General features: G+C 32.2%; 1 long non-coding RNA gene across 1 annotated transcript; it reads right to left on the bottom strand.

Moving 5' to 3' along the window:
• Positions 1 to 285: 285 nt before the first annotated feature.
• Positions 286 to 8,104, bottom strand: LOC143072579 (uncharacterized). Its single transcript, XR_012977250.1, has 3 exons — positions 8,074 to 8,104; positions 6,274 to 6,341; positions 286 to 402 (listed from the first exon to the last, which is right to left on the bottom strand). It is a non-coding gene; the product is annotated as an uncharacterized LOC143072579 (long non-coding RNA).
• Positions 8,105 to 8,394: the final 290 nt, after the last annotated feature.

Genomic DNA, 8,394 nt, shown 5'->3' with positions numbered 1-8,394 from the left:
GCAGTCTTTTTAAAAATCATGAAGCGGAAGTACAAATTTAATAATGCCAATAAGTGTTACAGTTTTGTATTCGAAGCTCCGACAGCATCAATTCGTGGTTTGATGGTCGCAAATTAAGTTTATTGGCGATGCGTTTGCAGGTATATGCCACCTTGAAATCACCAGTTCAGGCAGTTGGAACTTAAAATACAATATTGTTATCTCTATTCTAATAAAACTGAGAATAAATGATAGAATAAAAGAATCTAGGTTTACCGTCTGTATCTAAGAAACTGCCAACTCCAGTCATGGATGGTCTGCCCCCTATTCCCTGGAGAATCAACTCATCTGTGGGTGTGATTTGGGGCTGGGCTGGACCACCTCCAGTTCTAGGGTGCCTTAAATTGTCTATTTTCTGTTTAGCTGAAATATTAACAATTGTTTTTCAGGTGCTTTAAGTAGATGAATAAACAATGTTTTGAACATTAAAAACAATAGATATGTTTGATATTGTCCAACTTATGGTTATATTTCAGGTATACACGTCAGGTAGTTGATTTAAATGTAAGATATACCCATTTTAATGCATATTTTGCTGGTATGAATATGTAATTGTTTTGAGATGTAATGAATTTTCTTATTTAATTTGTGTTTAACTATTTGTTGCACATTTTTGATCACACAGTGAAATCTGTATTAATTATTATATGGTTCAGAAATATGGGGTTGTTTTAATTTAAAAAAGTTAAATAATGACGCAGAACTAAATTATTTCTATAGATTGAGTAAAGATCTAAAAAATGAAAAAGTGCATCTAAAATTCTGCAGATTTACATTAGGAGTGAATAAGCACGCAACAAATTTAGCCATATATGGCAAATTAGGTTGTTATCCTCTAATGACAGATATTTTAACAAACATGATTAAATATTGGAAAAGAATTCATGTTAAAAATAATATTTTATTAACAAATGCAAACTCTCTCTCAAATACATTATCTAAAGCTGGGAAGAATTGTTGGGCTAGTAATATTGATGCTATTTTAAAATTATTTGATTTAAAAAAGTGCTCTCATCTAAAATAAACACTAGAAATATGGTGAAAAAGAAATTATATTTTAAGTAATTTAAGTATTGTAGCATATGGAAGAAAGAATTATTTAATGATATAAAATGAGACAAAATAAGACCTCTGGAAATAAACTTAGAACTTATCCCTTATTTAAACTAAATTTTAATTTTGCCAGCCTTACTTATTGAAATTACCATTGTTTTAACAAGATTTAGAATTTGAACTCACAAACTTGAAATAGAAAAAGGTCGTTACTTTAATATTATACTAGAAAATAGAATATGCAAAGTCTGTTAATAGAAGATGAGATGCATTTTCTTTTAACATGTAAAACTTTGGATAATGTTAGAAATCCCTTTCTAAGCAAAATATATAGAAAAAATAAAAATATTTCAAAACTTGATAACAAATCTCTTTTTATTTGGCTACTGGGAAATGAAGTTAAAAACATTTTGATAATAATTTGTCAATTATTAGAGGTTTTAAATATAAACAGGAATACAATATTTAATTAGATTTCTCTATATAAAGATATAGAATGATATGTATGATCAAATATGCATTTACATCAATTATTTCTTTTACATTTGAGGAATTATTAGTATACTATGAGGTGTGCTGTCCCATAAAGGGACCAGAGTAACAGACAATTGCATGACATATTATGTTATATATTTGTATTATTACAAATTGCCTATTTCATTTGCTTTAATATGTTATATCAATCAATTAAATCAAAATCAATCATATTATATACTTTGTTTAACTTATTTTTAATTTACTTTACATTATGTTTGAAAATTATATTGTAATTATTCTGCTCATTTTGGGTGCTGTGATTGGCAAGTCAAATATTTGTTTGTTTGTTTGTTTAATGTAAGCATTCACTTAAGTCTTGATGACCGGCTTCATTAAGAGAGTTGACACTTTAATAAGATATTGTATTGTATTGTATTATATAATGATGGTATATTCTCACTATACAAATCCTTGAATAATATTTTTTTATTTACAGCATGCACTTAGTCTTGATGGATGTGTTGTTTATTTTGAAGACATTCTTTATTCTGTGTTTCATCATTTTTAATTGATTTACATTTGCCCTTTCTGGGTCTTTTATAGCTTAATAGATGTGTTATATGGGTTGCAGTCACTTGTTATATGGGTTGTAGTCACTTGTGAAATAGTCTAGTCTGTCTACAGAATCAATCTAAACAAATTGCAACAGAAAAGATTTTTTATATATCATATGAGATTATCATAGCACATTACCGTTAAAAAAGTCTAACAAAATCGTACGGTCGGAAATCGGTGAAAATTGAAAATAAAAATATCGGTGATGTGCCTGCCGATTCATGTCAGAAATGGTCCGCCATATTGACAAAGGGAGAAGACTCTTACATATGTGAATTTATAGAAACCAACTGAGAAGCGGATATCACTGAAAGAATCGCTTACATAAATTTATATTATTATAAAAGTATGCTGGTAAGTGTTTTTTTAACATACACTTATGTTTTACGTGTATTTACATATTCAAAAATGCGTCAAGAAATGAATTAGACATACGAAAGTTCTTGACGCAGGTCAAACGACAAAGATCACTATATTTTTGTTATTTCAAAGAAAATAAATAAAATCAACTACCTTTACATAAAATCAATTAAATTTAAACTAATAAAGTCCTAAATATAGCAATGAAAATAATTTAAAGGGACGTAGTAGGACTCGTCCCTAACGAAAACAAAAAAGTATGGAACGCCAAATTAACAAAAATGGACAGTAAAAATTGCAATTTCGTCGATTTTGAACTAATTACTATAGCCAAAGCATTTATTCTTATCTTCTATTGCATTTTCTTCAAGTAAATAATTTTAAATAATTGTTTCCTTCCTTTTTTAATGAATTATTGTCGAAAATAACTATTTTGTAATTTTATTTCAGCTTTCACTTGACGAAACCTATGTCCGATTTAGCATCATGATTTTATTGGAGCTAACCACAGTCACTGTGCTAATTGGTAAGCACACGGATAATTTCTAAATCAGGTACTATATTATATTTTTCTCCATTGCCTATTTTATTGAAAATATTTTATCACAGTCGAGTCAAAAATATTTGATTGTGTATCTTGTTCTATCAAAAGTCAATTGAAACCAAATTCAAAATGAATGGTCAACTAAACAAATGTACGGAATAGGTTACAATAAACCACAATCGAAAATTTCCAAGAATGGGAATTTTAACATAGTATACTTTTTTTAATGCTTTACAATAAAATTGTACTTAAGTTCAAGATGCTCGTTTCTGTGTGTACTTCGTATAGTTTGTCTTGTTTGTCTCAATGTCCTTTTCGTTTTCTCGGACGCAATTTAAGCCTATTGATTCAACTTTTCTTGTCACCCTTTTTGGCACTTTTCAAATGATTCATTATCTTCAGTAGTGCTAGAATCCATAAGATGTTGAGAAATGGACAAATGAATTACAGTGTATAGACACACTAAAAAAGAAACATCACACGGACAAGAAAACATTATTCATTAAGAGTCGATGTTGTTTATTCTTGTTGTTCTGAATAATATTTTAATGTGTTTTGATATGTTATATGACATATACTATAATGATTAAATATGTAACAACAAATGATTTGTGTACTATTTTTTTTCAGCTACATCTATACTATGGAGAAATGTATTGTGTGCCTAAAAGATGACCACCCAACAACACTGATCAAATTGCGACAAAAAGGTTGTCTTGGAATCATCAAAGCTAGCCAGGAAAGAGGAGACTGTTTGTCCGCATTAGAGGGTAATTTTGTCCATCAACTCTGCAGGAAAACATATACCAATCCAAATGACATAAAGAAATACAAAAAAGAAAAACTTGTTCTGAGAGAAATTCATACAAATACTCCAAAATTACGATCAAAGTCCCATTTTGATTTTAAACATCATTGTTTATTCTGTGGAAATGAAGCAACAGACTCCAAGAAAAAAGACAAAAATGTATTTCAGGTTCGAACTGATGATTTTGAGAGTCGCATACAAGATGCTTGTGATCTTCGGAATGATGATTGGGCAGCCGAGGTTCGCGGGAGACTGGAGAGCGTAAGCGACCTCCATGCAGCGGATGCTGTTTATCACCAGGCATGTAGTGTAAACTTCCGCACGTGCAAAAACACTCCTGTATTCCGTTCTCCCATATCACCAGACGCAAAGCCTGAAAACAAAAGAGGAAGGCCAGCTTTGCAAGAAGACGGCTTCTACAAAACAGTCGACTTCCTTAAACATCATGACGACGAACAGATTTCCATATCAGATCTTGTTGAAAAAATGGACGAGATGTGTGATGGGAATGCTTATAGTCAGATGTATTTAAAGAAAAGATTGAAGCAACATTTTGGAGACGAAATCATTATTACAGACATACCAGGTAGAAAAAGTGTTGTAACTTTACGTGAAACCGTAACTTGTATTCTTCAGGACTATTACCAGAGACCAAGCAATTTAAATCCAGATGACGAAAAGAGAGCTTTGATCAGAGCAGCTGCCAAACTGATAAAAAGCGACATCCGATCTGTAGATACCACAAAGTCTATCTATCCAACTCCAGCCAACATCGCATCAGTTGATAATAATCTATCATACTTACCCGAAAGCCTGCTGTTATTTCTTTCTAACATATTTTCTGAGATAGACCCATCGGTGAAAATAGCTTCCATAGGACAAGCAGTAATGCAAGCCTCACGACCTCGAGCACTTATAACACCGCTTCAACTCGGTCTAGGAGTACAGGTGCATCACAACTTCGCTTCACCATTTCTTGTGTCCACATTGAACAGCTTAGGATTTTGTTCCTCATACTATGAAGTCCAGAAGTTTGAATCAAGTGCTGCAGCTGTACAAGGAGTTGATCTTCCAGGCGATATAAGCAACAGCTTTGTACAATTTGTAGCAGATAACGTTGACCACAACACAAGAACGATAGATGGCCTCAACACTTTTCATGGCATGGGCATAATAGCTGGAATTACGCCTGGTACGAAGAGAACACAACCCATTCCTAGAATAGCTTTTTCTACTGATGAAATAAAGGCATTAGCAAAGATAGAGATCAAATATTACAAACCTCAATCAGATCGTATGGCTGAATTAAGTTATGCTGAGTTGAAAAACCTAAACACACTGGATGATTCCGTCTTGACCTGCTGTCGGTTATTATTTGGCCTTTAAAGTATCCAATACCAATGTGGTCTGGCTTCATGCAGATGGTTCAGACGGGAGACTACCCAGGAAAATCATCAGTTTCATTCCTACCTATGATAGATTTGAATGCTTCGGACATGACATGTATTTATTCTACATTGAACTTCGTCGCCAACCAAGCAAAGCGTTATGACATAACAGCGATCTTGACTTTTGATCAACCTCTGTATTGGAAAGCCTTATCAATTGTTGAAAACGAAAATCCAGGAAGCACCTTGAAGTCTATGGTTTTACGATTAGGACCATTCCACACAGAGATGAGCTTCCTTGGCTCAATAGGGAATCTTATGAGTAATACTGGTTTGAAAGAGATGTTAGAACTCATATACGCTCCGAATGCCGTCACGCATATCCTTAGCGGAAAAGCTGTAGCTAGAGCGTTTAGAGGTCACATGTTGGTGGATACAGCACTTTATTGTTTGTTGATTGCAGATATATTTTTTCGTGATTTTATCATTAAAAGGGATAATTCTACCAATAAGTTCTTACTCTGGATTGTAAATTTTACTTCGGAAATGTTCTTTGTTGTTGTTTTAGTCATCTTAATTCGTTTTTGACATTTGTCTGGCTAACATAGTGCTAAAATTCCGATTTTTTAATTTTTTCACAATTTTCATCGATTTTTTGTTAAAATTAATGTTTTTAGCCCTTAAATGGGGATTTCCGATCGTACGATTTTTCTAGACTTTTAATATATGATTGCGTCATGCTTTGGTATTACAAAACTGTTGAAACCATTTCTGTTGCAATTTGTTTAGATTTATGCATTATTTGCCGTAGACAGACTAGACTAAAAGACTGTATATTTTCTTACTGTTTTTTTTTGACAAGGGTAATTATTTTAGAATTATCTTACAGTTCAAATTATTGATTAATTCATTGTATAACTATTTCTCTTTATTTTGCATATGGTTTCAAAACTATATGTTTAAAACATTAATATTATTAAAATATCTACCTCTCTGTTTGGAGTTGTTCCACTTTTTTTTACATTCCTGCCAACTTCTTTTCTTGGTTATAAATTGGCTACAATTAAATAAATGCAATTTATAATGTTGTACAGACATAAAAGTTACACTGTACATGTATACCATGGTAGCTTAGTATTCTTTTGTTTTTCTAAAACATTTTTATCATGGCAGTGTTTCCCTTACAAAATACAGGTAAAAACTATTGATCTATTCAAATTTTTAAGATATAAATTGACAGTAAAAATACAATTCAAGTTGTCATGATTTTGAAATCATGCCAACATTAATTTTGTAACAGTTTTCTTTTTCTTTAGTTAGAACTTAAACTGAATTCTATCAAAATCATACCACACTGGTTTCTGTATTCATATATATGAAATAAGCATGCACTTTTGAAAAAATAAATAATAAACTGTTATCAAAGAGATATGTCTTGCTTTTTTGTAATTTCAATATAAATGCTGATGTTCAAATTAAATATCAATACTTTAACATGTAAGTTTTGCAAATTTTGAAGTTCAATGGGCCATGTAGCAGCAGTGTGTAGCAGGTACATGGCTAAATAATATCCATGGAAATGCTAATTACAAATGTAAATACAACCACATACCAAATACCATTGAAAAATCATAAATAAGAAATTACTTTTGAAAGAAACTTAAACACAAACTAATACATGTAAACTAAGCAAAATTTTAAACAATATCTGAGGGGAAAGGGTAAAAAAATCTCCATGGTAATGAAATCTGCCAATTTTAATACAACTGCATATCAAAAATCATTGACCTACCACCCGAAACAGCATAGATATATGTTGGGTTTTTTTTTTTTTTATATCAGGCCAGTTAAAACCTCAAAGACATGACAAAGAATGTAAGTTTATATTAATTCCAGAAAAAAAATTAAAAAAAATGCCAACAGGAAGCATGGAAAGTTGGTCAGGATAAACTGTTCTCTGCATATAGATGTAAAATTAATATTTCAAGAATAATTTTTATTTATTTATGGGTAAATCCAGAGGATCTGTCTCAAGTTTATTTTATAGTGTATCTAGTATATGGAACACTGGTGGATCCAGAACTTTTCATTTAGGGGGGGGGGGGGCTAACTAACCTATTGGGGACCCACTCCAGTCATGCTTCAGTGTCAGTAATTCCCTATATAATCAACCAAATGTTTCCAACAAAGCCCCCCCCTTCCCTTTGGTCCGCCCATGTGGAATCAAGGCTAGTATGACAATAAGATGAGTTAATCAGTTGAGCATATAAATTCAATTTATAGAAATTTTCAATGAAAGTGAGCATACTAATTGATTCCTGAGCAAAAGCCAAAATATTTGTTTGTTTTGAGTTCTAGAAAAAAACAAGGCTTCATTTGTCTTAAGTCTTTCAATATTTCAATATTTACAAATACTGTACTGATACAGTTAAAACATGCGAATTTGTAAAGTAAAATAAAAAAAAAGGAGGTGCTTGTAAACATTTTTTTTAAGTACTCTGAAATAATATTATTCATATTTTTTTACCTGATCTAAATTCATTACGGAAATTGTCCCAATAATGTTTTTATGCTAATATTTAAGGCAGCAACCATTTGATTTTCTGGGGGTGGGTGGGCAAAAAATTGTTTTCGACTTGTCTACACAAAAACAGATTGTTTTTCACAGAAGGCGAAAATAAAAGTTTGTCCAAAAAAAAACCCATACCCCCCTCCCAGAAAATTAAATGGTTGCTGCCTAACATCAATGTTTTTTTCAGGAATAAAATACTCTAAAAACCATCACTTACGCATTCAATTGGTCTGCAATTGCTTGCCAGGTCCTTCTCTTGATAGCATTAATATTGCCATCTCCCCCGTCCCCCTTTGCTGCGCCAAACAAAGTTTTCTCATCCTCCAGGACGAGGGAGATGAGAAGGGCCTGTTCATCCGTTCCCCACTGTGTCCTTTGCTTATTTAATTCAGCATCACCATCGTCCACCACTGCTGCCGGCACCGGCACCTGGTCGTCTGCAGTGGTCTCCATTGTAAACAAAGTCACCGGAAGTAAGAGAATCGGATTAAGGCCCCTTATGATTAAGAAAACCTTTCTCGGACTGAGAACGTACTCG

This window comes from Mytilus galloprovincialis, chromosome 1 (assembly GCF_965363235.1).
Source record: "Mytilus galloprovincialis chromosome 1, xbMytGall1.hap1.1, whole genome shotgun sequence".
Taxonomy (NCBI): Eukaryota; Metazoa; Mollusca; class Bivalvia; order Mytilida; family Mytilidae; genus Mytilus; species Mytilus galloprovincialis.
The sequence above is the reverse complement of the archived record's forward strand: the minus strand, read 5'-3'. Positions and strand labels throughout refer to the sequence as shown.